Genomic DNA, 14,439 nt, shown 5'->3' with positions numbered 1-14,439 from the left:
GTAGAGCAGGCATTAGTAATGTCAACTTCGAGCATGTTAATAGCAATGTACACCATCTGCACAATAAGGCTTGTTTTGATAGGTGAGGGGAATTGTTCCTAGGTGGCAGCTGGGTAAGCGTTGCCTCTCCCCTCAGGATGGGCACTGGCCCGTGGTCGCAACCACTGTTAGTGTCCAATATATACTACAACACTGTTAGGATGGCTGATGGTAATGTGAGGAACTACAATCTGGTGGGCCTGTGCAAAGGATGGGACCATGAGGAGAAAAGGGCTGGTTCTTTTGCAGGCTAGAGTAGGAACTCTTAGCCCACTCCAATATGTTCAACAAGTTCACAATGTCGCAATTGGGTGCAACCCCAGAGGGGGAGAGATTTGAATTTCATTTGTCATACATAGAGTTGCTGATGGTGAGATCCAGGGGATGAGGGTGGCAGACTTAGGTGTCCGTTTCGGGTGAGGTTGAATGCATTTAGAGTGGGCTGGAACAGGCTAGTGTAGGTTCTATTTCTGGATTTGCAGAGTGTACCAGTGAGTGTCGATTGGTTGGGATAGCTCGGCATAAGAGACTGCTTCCATTGTTCTGGCAGGGGAATGGATTTCGAGTAGGAATTTGCGGATCCCACCTTTGTCTGCATCTAAATATGTAATTCATAGCACTGGCCCGAATGTTCTGGTAGGCCAGCTTTTCTAGTCTGCTAAATCTGTCCCAGCTTTTGGGACAGGGTCATGGCACTGACCTTACCATACTTTATAAAGAATATATTTGTTAACTGTTGTCTTTTTTGAAAAAGCCTTCTTTATTTTAATTTTAATTTTATTGGTTTTTACAAACCTTTAAAATGAATACATCATACAAACATACAAACAAACAAGCACCAATAGGAACAATTCCAGGACTCTCTCCTCGTGAGCCGTCGTCTGTCGTTTCTCTCAGTCTTATTCTTTTACAGGCGTATTTGCTCTACTGGTGGCATCGTCAACTGGTTTTCAATTATCTCCAGCAGTCGTGTTAATGGAAGTACCAGTTTTAAGTCTGTTCCCTGAAACATCAACTTCCACCAATCGTCTGCACATAGGGAGGGATGATTTAGACTCCATGAACCCAGGTGTATTGTTCTTTCTGATCTTAGTTTAGTACAAAATAGTGCTTGAGAGATTTGTTGTCTTGCAAATAAAGTCTACATTCATGGTTTTAGATGTTCATTGCCCTTTCATGAGTGAAGACGATCGACAGTTTTAAACATATTTAGCCAAAACAGTATAAACAGCCTTCGTGCTTGCGGATCAGGGAACAGTGTAATGTAGCGTTGTTGGCTATTGAATGCACATGTCTCTAGTGGCACGTCCCTCATTGATTTAGCAGCGGCTCTCTCCATACATGTTTGCTCCCAATCTGCACACCAGATTTTGATTTTGGCCGTGTCAGGGTTTTCATGGAGCATATCAGGTTTAATATCAAATTTCTCGAATATCGCTTCACATCTGTTCGTCCACATAGACGCGATATTAGAATTGCCAACTGAGGCGTTGTGAAAGATGTCAAATTGTGAAATTTGCGCACAAATACATGTTTTGCGATATAGGTTTAATAAGCTCCAGCAAATCCTGGCGTGGATTGATATTGTAGATAGCTCATATCTTATACATGCTGTCTTCAGACCCTTAGGGAGGGCTAGTACTTTGGCCCAGAAACAGTTCTCTAAGGAAGCCCAAGTCTCGTGGGAAAACAACCAAGGGCATTTTCTGCCCCATATGTCAAGACAGGAATTACGTATTGTTGGTAAAAGGACAAGACGGGCTCTAACGAGAATTTCCCAATCTCTTTTGGATGATCAGTGCCTGGCTTGCAAGTTGTTTACATTTCCTTTTTGTTTCTGCAAGCCAGGGTCCATCATTTATAGATGAACTTATTCTCATACCGAGATATTTTACATTCTGAGATATCTGGAGCGTGTCTTGGCCTAAGGTCCAATTTATCTTTTTTCTTTTGGACGCCCATCCGCCATTCAGGTTTCGTGAGGCCAGTATTTCGCATTTTTTGGTATTGATCGATAAGTGGTTGGATGTAACGTACTGTTGAACAGCATTTTCTTTGTAGCCCAATGGACGTTACATCCAACCCGGTGAAGTCGTCGGTGAAAAGTAGCCAACTTAGGTGTGAGTTGGCAACTTTCGGCTGAAATGACTTTACTGCGTCTATTGATTCGCCCATGTCCGATATAAAAAGGCTGAATATCGCGGCAGCTAGTGGGCAACCCTGTTTGACTCCTTTAAAAGTGTCAATCGCTTCAGATAAGAGCCCTGTTTGGTCCAATCGAACTCGTATTGAAGTCTTAGTGTGGAATTCTCTGATCGCAGCTGTTAAGTCCAACGGGCACCCCCAATTCTGAAATTTTTCCCACAAGATCGATCTATCAATGGTGTCGAACGCATACGAAAAGTCTATAAATGCTAGATAGACCTTCGTGTTTGATTTTATCGCCTCCATTTTGATGATATTTAACAATAGTAAATTTAGCGAGCATCCCGCCTGTTTTACAAACCCGGATTGCCGTTTGTCCACGTGATTCGATAATTGTTGGGGTTTGCTCTATCGCCTTTTTTAAATACAGGTATGATAAACGCGGACTTCCAGGATTTTGGGGTCTGGCCAGTTTCGTTTATCCTTTTGAATTACGTGACACAAATCTCAGCCGATAACTCTGGGTGTAATTTAATGGTGAAATTTGTGAGGCCGTCTGGCCAGGAGCTCGCAAGTTTTTTGCTTTCTTGATAATGGCCACTATGTCATCTTTCGGAAAAGACAAGGCCCAAGGTTTAGAGATTTCATTGTCTGTGCCATTGAGTGACTCGTTTGCTTTGTATAAGCCTTCAAAATGGGTTATCCAATCGGATTCCGACACCATACACACTTGTATTGCTTTTTGAGAGGCATGCAAGTTGTTAATGAGACTCCAAAAATCTTTTGTGTTTTTATTTCGTAGTACTGTTAACATTTGTTCCGCGTTGTTTTGAATCATAACATGCCTGTGAGATTTTAACCAGTTTTTATATCTTTGCTTTGCTGCCTTTATTTCATGCTTGCGTGTCTGATTATCCAGAGTCTTAGTTCGTCTAATTTCGCTACACAACAGGCGCTTATGTTTCAGAAGGTCCAAGTCGAAGCAATGTTGACATACAAAGGCCATGTGGCCTTAAATTGCATCAATAATTGATCATATTCAAGATTCAGGCTAGCGTTGACATACTGGTTTGTCAATTGTTCAAGTTTGTGAGTTTCCAGTCTCAACCGCACTCTGTTCGATTCAACCTGAATTTTATGAGGCCATGTTGCAGTGGGTACTTCAGCGGAGTCCGTGAGAGAGTCCAGTCTGCTGCAGTGTGAGCAGGAGAGAGGAGCTGCAGCTACGGTCTACGGTCTTTGTTTCAGTGTGCCAGTGTGCCTTTAAGAAAAAAAAGCACAACTGCCTTTAAAAACACCAGAAGAGCGCGGAGCGCGCGCGGAGTCCGTGAGAGAGTCCAGTCTGCTGCAGTCCGCTGCAGACTGCTGCGGCTGTCATCAGAAGTTAAGTCTATAGGTAAGTGACTTTCATGGGGGACAATAGGCCGTGGACAAGGCTTAAGTTAAAACAAACCCAAATATCCTTGCCTCTAACTCACAGTAAAATCATGGACACTGAACTGTATTCAAATAGTATCATTAGAAGTGACCTTGAAACGGAAAGTGAAGCAAGACAAAGTTTACCCCTCGATGAAATCGAGGGAGGAGCTGAGAGTAGCAGATCGAGACTGACTAATCCCGTACTTTCAGCTACTTCAACCACCACCTTAACTGTCCAATGCTTTACGCCCACAACCTCGGAAGAGTGTACAGATGGCGCAACGCCGGACTCGATAGAAGCCCCACCTTCCGTGGAGCCCGGGACGGCGAACGCACCGGTTTCAGATGAACTTGTAACTGAACTTGCTCCAGCCAAGACGCAGGTCGACGCATGTAGAGCCACCATTTTAGTTAACTCAGATGTGGAATCATTGCCAATACCGAAGCAACTAAATCTGCGTGATCAAGCTTTGCGTGCAAACGCAAAGCACGCGAGTCAGCTGAGGGCTTAGTGGTCTCGAAGAACGAAATGGAAGGAATGGCAAAAGCCCCCAGTAAAGCACGTACTGAATCTATGAATTCATACGCACAATCTATCCATGATGATAACGGCAGTAACGGCAGTAACGCCAGGAAAGGCCTAACTTTAGACAAAAATCCGAGAAATGGAACAAAGCACTTGGAAGTTGATTCAAGCAGAGACAATGAGGCAATAGAAGTGATTGAGATAAATGCGGAGGCATTTCAATCACCATTCGATGTAACAGACAACGAACTGCTCGCACTCGAAGTGCCAAACATTGCACTTGATCCAAATTCACTGAAATTCACTTTTCCACTGTCTAACAAACCACATGAAAACCATCGGAAAGAAAGTACGCCAAAACAAAAAACCATAAATGGAGCCAAGAATTGCAACCAAACTATGGCAACCACGATGACAAGCAATGGAAATGTGTTAAATCCCTTACATTCACTAACTAGTGGCAACTCTGTATCCGGTGCAATAAGTAGCATCCAGCCCTCTGGTCTACAACAAGACCTCTGTAATGTATTACAGTTAAAAGAGACAGATCCGGCAGCGCGTGAAGCACGCCTGACAAAAAGACTCTTAGCCGATTTTGAAGAAATGAAAGACAGATTAACAGCAAGTTTCCCTCTTGGAGCCTCAAGTAATAACAGCACTACGGAAACTGTTTCCGACATAAATTTTGAAGGCGACCAAGAACGAACCATCAGCGACAAAGCGTTAGGTCTGAAACAGACATCTTTGGATCAGAAGCGCAAAGCAGATCGCCTCAATTTAAATCCAGTAATTGTCACAACTCCATGCCCAAACTCCATGCCCAAAAAGTCATGGAACTTACTCTTGCACAATCGCCAATACTCGCCCAAAAACGCAAAGACAGGGGGGAAAAGCAATTGATGTGGAAATCCAACAACGGCCGAAAAGTACTCCATCAATCTCAATGAACGAACAGAGTACTTCAAGCAAAGAGAACACTGGCAGCTCACACTGTAAAGATTCTGATTCAAAATCGAACCTATCAGTTGCGGCTGCCATACAGATCCATAACAACGTCTTGGCTGCAACATCTCTTGCCTTGATTCCATTCATAAAACTTTATGAAAGCTTGAACGAATCCTCCCAAAACAACGGAGCTATCATGAGACACATAGACGACAAAATAAACAAAATCGAAACAGAATTCGTGGCCTTTCAATTAAGACAAGAAGCCGAAAATACTCAGTCTACCGAACACATGAGCAGGCACTTTGAACAACTGCTGATGGAACATAAAGGATCCAAAAAACGCATTGAAGAAATGCTTGAAAAATTAACACAAATGCAACTACAAGTAGTAGAGAAAAGAAATACCACTAAGGATACTAATGAAAAAATAGACATAGGGATACAATGCAAATTGGACGCAGAAACACGTGACACAGAAAATGCAAATAATAAATCTATCTTAGTCACTGGTCCAATCTTGCAAACTCCCACTGACATAACAGGAAACAGCTTAACCACGGTTCCGAATAAACGGCCTGATGGAATTACGCCCGAGATAAACAAGATTGCTAATTTCTCAAATCAATCTCTGGCGGAGGGAATCATTGATTCAACTGTTGATTCGCGAAACAGATGCAGTGAGACAAACCCGAAAACGGGGAAGAGTTCTGAGCAGCCATCATGTTCCTTCACAAAAGCATCATATGGCATTTTCAGCGGCCCAGCCAAAAACCTTGAGATTACGGCATACAAAGAAAAAACAGTAAAGTGGGGAAAGCTGAGATAACAGCTGAACCAAAGTGCAAATCGCCTACAAACCCAAAAAAGCGGATGAGAATCGATTCAGACCAGGGATCTTCTGATCTCGGAGATCTAATAGAAGACCTATGTAACTTGTCTACATATGACGACAACGAGGCCGAGGAATCGCCCCGAGGATCTGTTGTGGACTTGTCAAACATGTCGACAAGTAGATTAGAATCACCAAATCAGACAAAACCAGGGAAACCTCTTTTAAAGAAAACAGGAAGCCAGAAAAATGATATAGGCGAGGCCAGGGAGAAACAAAGAACAATTGTCGGATCTTTGTCTGGACAAAAGCGCGGAACACCGGATTATATCTCCAAGTCAGCAAACAACTTTCGTTCAGATTTAAATCCAAAACATATGTCCGCTTACAACTGCAAGTCCTTTAATGACTTACATGATTTTCCCCGAACAGCACTTAAGGCATCCTATCAAAAGATCATGATCGAAAACATCTTCCAAAATGAATCTGATGTTAACTTGAATCGTGGAAACATTTTACGTCTACTACATGCAGTACCAGCGCTAAGGAACATCAGGTCCGACGACATCCGTATTGTCGAATACTTTCGGAAGAGCGAGTTGACATTGTACTTCTCCACATAAATTCCCAAGCAGTACGTACAATGTTACTAACTGCAAAGCAGGATCTATTGTGCTTAGGATTTCAAATCTCACTTTACGATCCAACAAATAGCCAAGGACCAACAGTGATCTCTGAGAAAATAAAAGTGAAAGAAACCTTGGAACAGCAACGTGATAGCTTGAGGAGACAGTTAAAAATCACTCCACCTAGTAATGCAAAGAAAAGGAACCATGACAACAAGCTAACTAAGCTTTAGCGCAAAACAAAAAAGGAAATTGATGCGCCTGCGACTGTGATTTCTTGGAACACAAGGGGCTTCAACCATCTATACAACGACTTCCCGGTTGATCTAACTAATAATTTCGCCATCTGCCTACAGGAAACCTGGCTGCGGGTGCCACCAACTAAAGATGGATATGTAACACTGCTAAACCCAGCAGAAAAAAACAGTAAGGGACGTCCATTTTCTGGCTTAATTACAATGATAAAATCAGGAACAAATTGGGAAATAACTGAAAAAATGAACCCAAATAGTTATGTCCAAGGAACACTACTTCAATCCTCGAATACTCAAAACAACAAAGAACACTTATTAATCTTGAACGTGTATTGGAATCCGTTAAAAATCTCGACTGATGTATTTATATCTGCTGTAATGCAAATAATAGATACCTACCAACGTACCTGTCTGGACCTTGCAATAATCATTTGTGGAGATTTGAACATTTCGTGGTTTGATGAACACAAGAAACCCTTCAAAGAAAATTCGTTAGATGGATGTCATGGAAATAAAAACAGAACGAAATGGAGAAAAGAATTGGAAGCCCGCGACTGCATGATGGCAAATGGTCAAGTGAGAGGCGACATACCACCAAATTTCACCTGGGAGAACATGGGACATAAAAAGATCTTAGATTATTTCTGGACTTCTAGAAATGTGTTTGCAACTATCACCAAGCTTCAAACTATACGTACAATCAACAGTGATCATTACCCATTAGTAATGTCCTGGCTTTTGAAACATAAAAAGAAATGTAGGACTAACAGCAAAGCACTTGAAGTAAATCATGGGCGAAATCGACTAAGGATAAAAGAATACCAAATTATCAAACTGTCCAATGATATACAAGCGACAAACTATGATAACGGCGACCATTTAAACTACATACCGTTGTTACCTAACCTGAATACAGGCTTTGCTAGGAAAATATTCCAAAATAATAAAGATCACAAACATAAGTGGAGCCACACTTTGATAAATCAAAAAAAAACAACTCAGGAAAGACATAACCAAATTAAAAAAACAGCATGGAGCGAATGACTGGTGCCAAATAAGACAGACAACAATATCGAAATTGGTTAAAATCTTTCTCTATTCAGAGAGACCAAGAACGTGGCGAAGAAATGTTGGCCTTGATCAAAAAAAATAACTCAAGGGAAATATGGAAAATCCTGAATAAAGGCACGGTTAATCAAGACGCCCTAATGTCTAATGGAGTGTCCGAAAGCGACTGGATAACGCACTTTCAAAGTGTCTTTACAGGAAAAAAGACACCATACCTTGTAGTGAGTGAAAAAAACAACACAAATTGGGACATAATTGAGTCTAGAGAAAATATTCTAACGGTCATATCAAAATTAAAGACCTCAAGAGCCGCTGGGCCAGATGGAATCAGTAACACTATGTTAAAAGCACACAGCCATGCCTGGTCCAAATTCATTTGCAAACTTTTCGTGGCGATAGCCGAAAGAAAACAGGTACCGAGCTCATGGACTGAGGCAATAATAGTACCAGTATATAAGAAGGGCAGTCGTGACGACCCCGCCAACTATCGACCGATTGCCCTCCTGGACACTATTGGCAAAGTGCTGGCGACTTTCTTACAAAAAAAGCTATCTACATGGGCCAATGAAGTCAACCTACCAGATATACGACAAACTGGTTTCACAAAGGGCGTAGGAGTAGAGAACAATCTTGTGCTGGTAAATGTGCTAAAACTTGATGCCCTAAATAAGAAAGATCAATTATTCATGGCATTCATCGACCTACAGCAAGCGTTCGATTCAATTAATCGAATTAAATTATGGGAGAAGTTGGAAAAGCGAAACTGCCCAAATGCCTTGCTTCAACCGATAAAGGCACTACATTCCAATACAACAATTAGAGTAAGACTAAACGCAAGTGGAGACCTCAGTCTACTACCTCCAGAGGAGTAAAACAGGGATGTCTACTTTTCTGCCACCTTATTCAAACTCTATATTGCTGACATCTCTACTGCACTGGCTAGTGTCATCTGCTTCCCCCCAAAAATTAATGGACATCCAATAAGTTATGTGATATATGCAGATGACTTAGTATTGGTCGATAAGACTCAGATAGGACTACAAAGGCTCTTGTCAAAGCTTGAATTCTACATGATTGATAATGATTTATCAATCAACGTGAAAAAAACAAAAATTATGAGGTTTGGCAGAGATCGAGTCGCCAAAAAAAAAAAAGAACTTCAAATGGCGAATTGATAACAATATTCTTGAAGAAGTCAAGGAAATTCGATATTTAGGAATAATGATGAATATCTCGATTCGTGAGCAGAGCTGGGTTTATGATCTATTCCAGCGGACCAGAATGCTCGCCCTACAAGGAGCAAGAATACACTCTTTATACGGAAAATTTTCAGTAGTACCGCTACGCACGTTTTACACCCAAAAAGTGATACCTACAATAACGTTTGGGTCAGAAGCTGGCTGGAACTTGGATCTAAAGATCTGGCCCACCTTGGAAGGCTTATTCTGGCGCCAAGTACTGAGATTGCCAAAATACCTCTCAATGACCATAATACGCCACGAACTGGCACTAGAAAGCTTATATGGAACAGTTCTATGGAAATCCCTATCACTGCTGCGAAAGATGGAGATGTCGAACCCTGCACCAGCTTACAAAATCTTAAAATCTGAAGGAACACATCAACATAAGGGGCTGCTCTTAAGATGGTCTGAGAAAGTGAAAGCCATCTTGCATAATGCAAATATTTCAACGGAAACCCTGATGAACCGCCCACAGATCGCAAGAATAAAATTAAAAGAATGGTTATGGATAGACAACGTGAACAAACTCGAAACAATGCCGACAGCGTTGAATCTTGGGCCAACAAAGAATAAAGTGGACAATATGCCAAACTATCTGTGTCAATTTCCATCGAGATATCATAGAGATAAATTTCTTAGACTCAGATTAAATCTGCTGAAAACTAACCACATGCAGGTGACGAGAAAAATGAAACTAGATACTGAAGATGCCTGTCAGCACTGCAATCTCTTTGCAGAGTCACTAAAACATCTGATAATTGAATGTGTGGCCCTAAACAAGTTGCGTTCCATCCATTTGAGTAAATTTAAGCCAGTAAACGAAGAGATGGAAGATCTGTGGTTTCGGATACTGAGTGGAAGTTCGACACATCTTACCTGTTCAGTGATAAACTTTCTAGACAGAGTCCTAATCTGAAAATACATGAGCTAAATTGTTAATGGAAAGCGTTACTAACGATCTTAGGAAAAGTTGTAATAAAAGTTTTTGTAAAAACTAGATGTTACAAATAAAAAAATAAAAATAAAAAAAAAAACTTCAGTATGGTTGAAAATTCTGTTACTAACATGTCGTGATCACTGTCGTTTTTTTTTTATAACTTTCAACGATCTTATACGTGGATGTAAAGCTTCCGACACAAACATGTAGTGAATGGTTGAGGTCAAGCCGGCCCGATGCCAAGTGGAAGCTGGTGGCATGTCGTCACAGGTGTTTCCATTTAGCAGTTGTAAATTGCGTGTGGTCAACTCCTCTGACCACGAATGTGCCAGAGATTTCTTTTCAGCTTCGGATGGATTAAACAAGTCAATGTTTAAATCAACACAAATGATTATGTTTGCGCAGCCGGAGTGTTCCAGTAACTGATCAAGTATTTCCATAGTGTAGTCTATAAAATCCTGTTTCCCAACTCTTCTGTGGTGCCAATACATATTTAGTATAATTAACTGATCAGTGCACGTCTCACGTTGGCCTAGCAATTCCATTGAGGTAACCTGGATGAATGGTGAGTGGTTGATTGAATTCACTATCCTCCAGCCAGGAGATTTTCTAACCATGGTAACCAGGCCCGCCATCGGACGTCCTTTTAAAGGTTTTATCGCAGGGTTTAGAGCCACCTCAAACTCGGTCGCGACTGGAACTTCGCTTAGCCATGTTTCTTGTAAGCATGCAATATCAAGTAATCGAGCCAGTTCGACTTAAACAAGTGTGAGAAACCACGTGTGTTCCAGGATGCTAGTTTACACACCTTTTGCAAAGCATCGTCTTGGCGTTATTGTTGATTTTTGTTATTCAAAACCGCGTGCAACCATTCCCACTCATGTTGTTCTGCAGTTGCGCTTAAGGTTCTGTTGCTAGGCACATTAGAGCAATCCAAACCTAAGTTTCCATGCATAGTAATTCTTATTTTGTCTTTTTGAAGCTCCATTTCAGAGGCATGTTTAGCTGTTTTCTGTACGAGGCTTTCTGAGGATTGCTGGGATTTATCAACCGTATAGTCCACTTGTTTGGAAGTACGGGAGTTCGTTTTCAAACCCCGTTCTAACGGCTCCTTTTTTGTTGTCATACTTGCAGAGGAGCCTCCTGATAAGAGCTTGTGATCACGAGTCTCGTCGTATTCAAAGGACAATGGATGTCGTGTTTCATTGAATTTAAAGACCTCAAAGCCTAAGGAAAACAAGGCTACATTGGCATCCAGTATAGTTGACGCGATTAAGGATGATGAAACATGTAACACCACCTTGTCATTTCGTTTTTTCATCAAAAAACTCCACGATCTTCAAGTCATTGGAACTTATGGCAAGTAGAGATGGCATAAGGTGGAGTAGCCTCATCGTGTTGCCTCGATTCAAAATTAACTTATCAGAGGATTCGAGCCTTTCAATCATAAGTTTGTGAACAGGGGCCATCATGTTGGCTCTTCGTGACGTTGTTACCTTAGTTATTTGAGAACGAGACTGAGGAGCATTTGAGTTTTGTATTGATCGTTTACAGCTGTCTGTCTCACCACTAACAGGGGTTTCTGGTTGCTCACTATGAGTCTTAGTGGCCGCAGATTTAAGAGGATCAAGTGAGTTAAGCCATGTGTTCTCAAGGCAACCAATACGTGATTCTTTGGTGATACGCCTCCTCTTTTGTGTAAGGTCAAGAAGACCGGACTAGTTGGAGGGATAGGTTGTACTTGGTGCCCATCCTTTTCAATAACAATGTGACAAGTTCTTCCAGATGTGATAGGTTCTTGTCGCATAGGTTACAGGATCTCCTTTGGACAACTGATTGATTTAGGGTTCTTTATGTCTTGTTTTACTTTCCTGAGACCCATTTATAGGCCCCTTTACAGTGCCATCGTTGACGATTTGAGTGCCCTCCATTACAGCTCCCGAGTTGGAGTCAGAATCATCTTCCAGGTCTACGTACCCCGCCTCGTCATATGTTCATAAGTTTAGAAGCTCATTAGGCATGTCAAGATCTAGACCTGCCAAGTCCGCTACTCGTTGGCTTGAGGGTATGTCAATTGAATGTGGTACTTGATGATTTTTAATATTTGTTAAGGAAGAAGCCATGATACTTGATGTTACTAGCCACATTCTCAACCACATTTATGTTCCGCAGGAACTTCCGTGCCCCCTGCAACACCTTATGTTTTGTTCCCTTTTGATTTAAATTTTTTTTTCCCTTGTTTGAGGGAATGATTAGTGGATGGTTTGAGTATCAGTACATTCGCTGAAGTAAGGGGCGCCCCGTTGAATATTGGGTAGACATTAGATGGATCAGCTGTGGGGCATGTAACAGGAATGATATTGACGGCATCTACACACGACTCCACTTGCGAAGTCGATGCTGCCTGAGAATCGAGCTGTGTTTGATTTGCACTACTCCGCGCCTGCTCAAATGCAGTGTAAAACGAGATGTCAACAATGTTATCAATGGAGGGTGTCACTGGAGTTATTGTGCCTTCTAGTCGCGGCACTGGTGTGTGCCCAGTTTCAGGTAGCAAGACAGGCATGCTCTCGCCACTTAAGGCGGATGACGTCACAAGGTTTTTGGAGAGGAGTCCATTCTGTCTAATCAAACTAACTTGATCGAATGCCTGAGGAGCTGGCCCTCTTTGGGGCTCCTGAGGGTTTAGATTAATCTTGTTTATACCACATTCTTTTTGAGGCTTATGGCACCAATTGGGTAAGCTACTTTCTGTACTAAGGTTTTCTGATTGACTTAGGGTGTTAGGCGTTGTTCTGTTGTGTTTGAATAGCGCAAGAGCCTCTCTCGCTACTTCAGCCAAACGTTTTTTGTCCAAGTTGTCATTTATTCTTTGCTCATTTAATAGATGAAAGAACCCATCCAATCTTTTAATTCCTTCGTGTTGTTCATTGTATGAACGATCACATACTTGTTCAAGATGAATCAGTTTAGTATGCATTAAGGCCTTGGTGGCTTCATGTATGTTTTCATACAATTCCATGAAGGGTGCCAAGGAAATCGCCGTTGATGAAATGTGTAGTGCTTGTAGCTCTGGAGGTGGCATAGGTGTACTTCCTTTGGGAATATTTTCATGAGGTTGGCGAAACCGTGCTTTCCTTGTGGGTTCATCTCGAACATGGCGAATTTTCGGGAACGGACGTTTCATCAATTATGAGTCTTGAGTCGTCAGACAGTGATCCATTAGCCACAGGCAACTGACTTCTCAATAGGCGAATTGTAAGCGTTAATGACTAACTGTTGTGCAATTGTCGACCATTTTTGGGAGGTCAGCATGGAGACGGATACATTGTGTAAATGGCAACCATTAGGAGTGTGATCAGTTGTTTTTGGTCGTTTGTAGCATACTTTGTGCCATATGTCCTCATTTGCTCCGGTTAGTTGGGAATTTTTCCTTTTCGCTGGTTGTTTGTCCACTCTTACCTTGGTAGAGGATGACCTCTTAGGCCTCTTTCATTACACGCTTTGTTCATTGACACAAGGTTTTCTAACACCATGTTTGCAACGCCAAGTTAGTCTCTCCTGGCATGAATCCAAGGTTCACACGTGTCGGGTTGCGGCATACCCACAAGTCTGAATGACTCATCGTCCTAATAGCGAGGGACAGGCTCCTGACCTACACAGGCAACTGATGGAATTGATGGAATTGAATGAGCAAACACGTCATCAAGGTGAGCCTCGCAATGCAAGCTGCTTGACTTGTGTACAGGAGAACTGGCACTTAATGGTGTAACCTGTTCAAGGTCGCCAGTTTCCCTCTGTTGACCAATAATCAGACGATGGCGAGGGAGCCACGCCCCCCGAACCCTCCATGGCTCCCGCGCTCCGCCCATCGTGCAAGGGACAGACCTCGAAGGGCACACACTCGCCCCCAGGCACCGGCCCCAGCCCCCCCTCTACGGCTGGGCAGGCGGCGTCGGCAGCACAATCTGCCAGGACCCTCGACGCACAACCCTCACAACCGCCGTCCATGGCGCTCAAGGATGGACACGCCATGGGCGCATCACCCGGTAAGCCAACAAGCACAACACTAGATGATTGAATTGTTATACAGGCAATTTCGTCGTCATCAATGTTTACAGTTGTTGGCGATCCAGCTTGTAAAACATCTAATGACTCAAAGTTGTTATTCAAGCACTCAACGGTGGCATTAGCATTTGACCGCAAGTGTGCGGCTTCACTTTCAGTCATGGTTGCAACGGTAGATAAAACACGGGCTTTAAGTTTGCAGAATACAGTGCTTTCAAGGGGGGAAATAGCTTGTTCATCTATATCTGTGTCTAAGTCAGATGTGCAAGAAAAATATCGGCTTACTTTGTTCATATGAGGACGTTGAATGGGTATACTGATGGCAGCTCCGCTTACCCC

The 14,439-nt window shown here is 42.4% G+C and overlaps 1 protein-coding gene across 2 annotated transcripts in view; it reads left to right on the top strand.

Moving 5' to 3' along the window:
• MKRN2OS (MKRN2 opposite strand) overlaps positions 1 to 14,439 on the top strand; it is a 185,269-nt gene that overhangs the window by 89,257 nt on the left and 81,573 nt on the right. The window lies entirely within an intron of this gene.

Source organism: Ambystoma mexicanum, chromosome 2p (assembly GCF_040938575.1).
Source record: "Ambystoma mexicanum isolate Mex_15411 chromosome 2p, UKY_AmexF1_1, whole genome shotgun sequence".
NCBI lineage: Eukaryota > Metazoa > Chordata > Amphibia > Caudata > Ambystomatidae > Ambystoma > Ambystoma mexicanum.
This window is presented reverse-complemented; position numbering and strand designations above follow the sequence as displayed.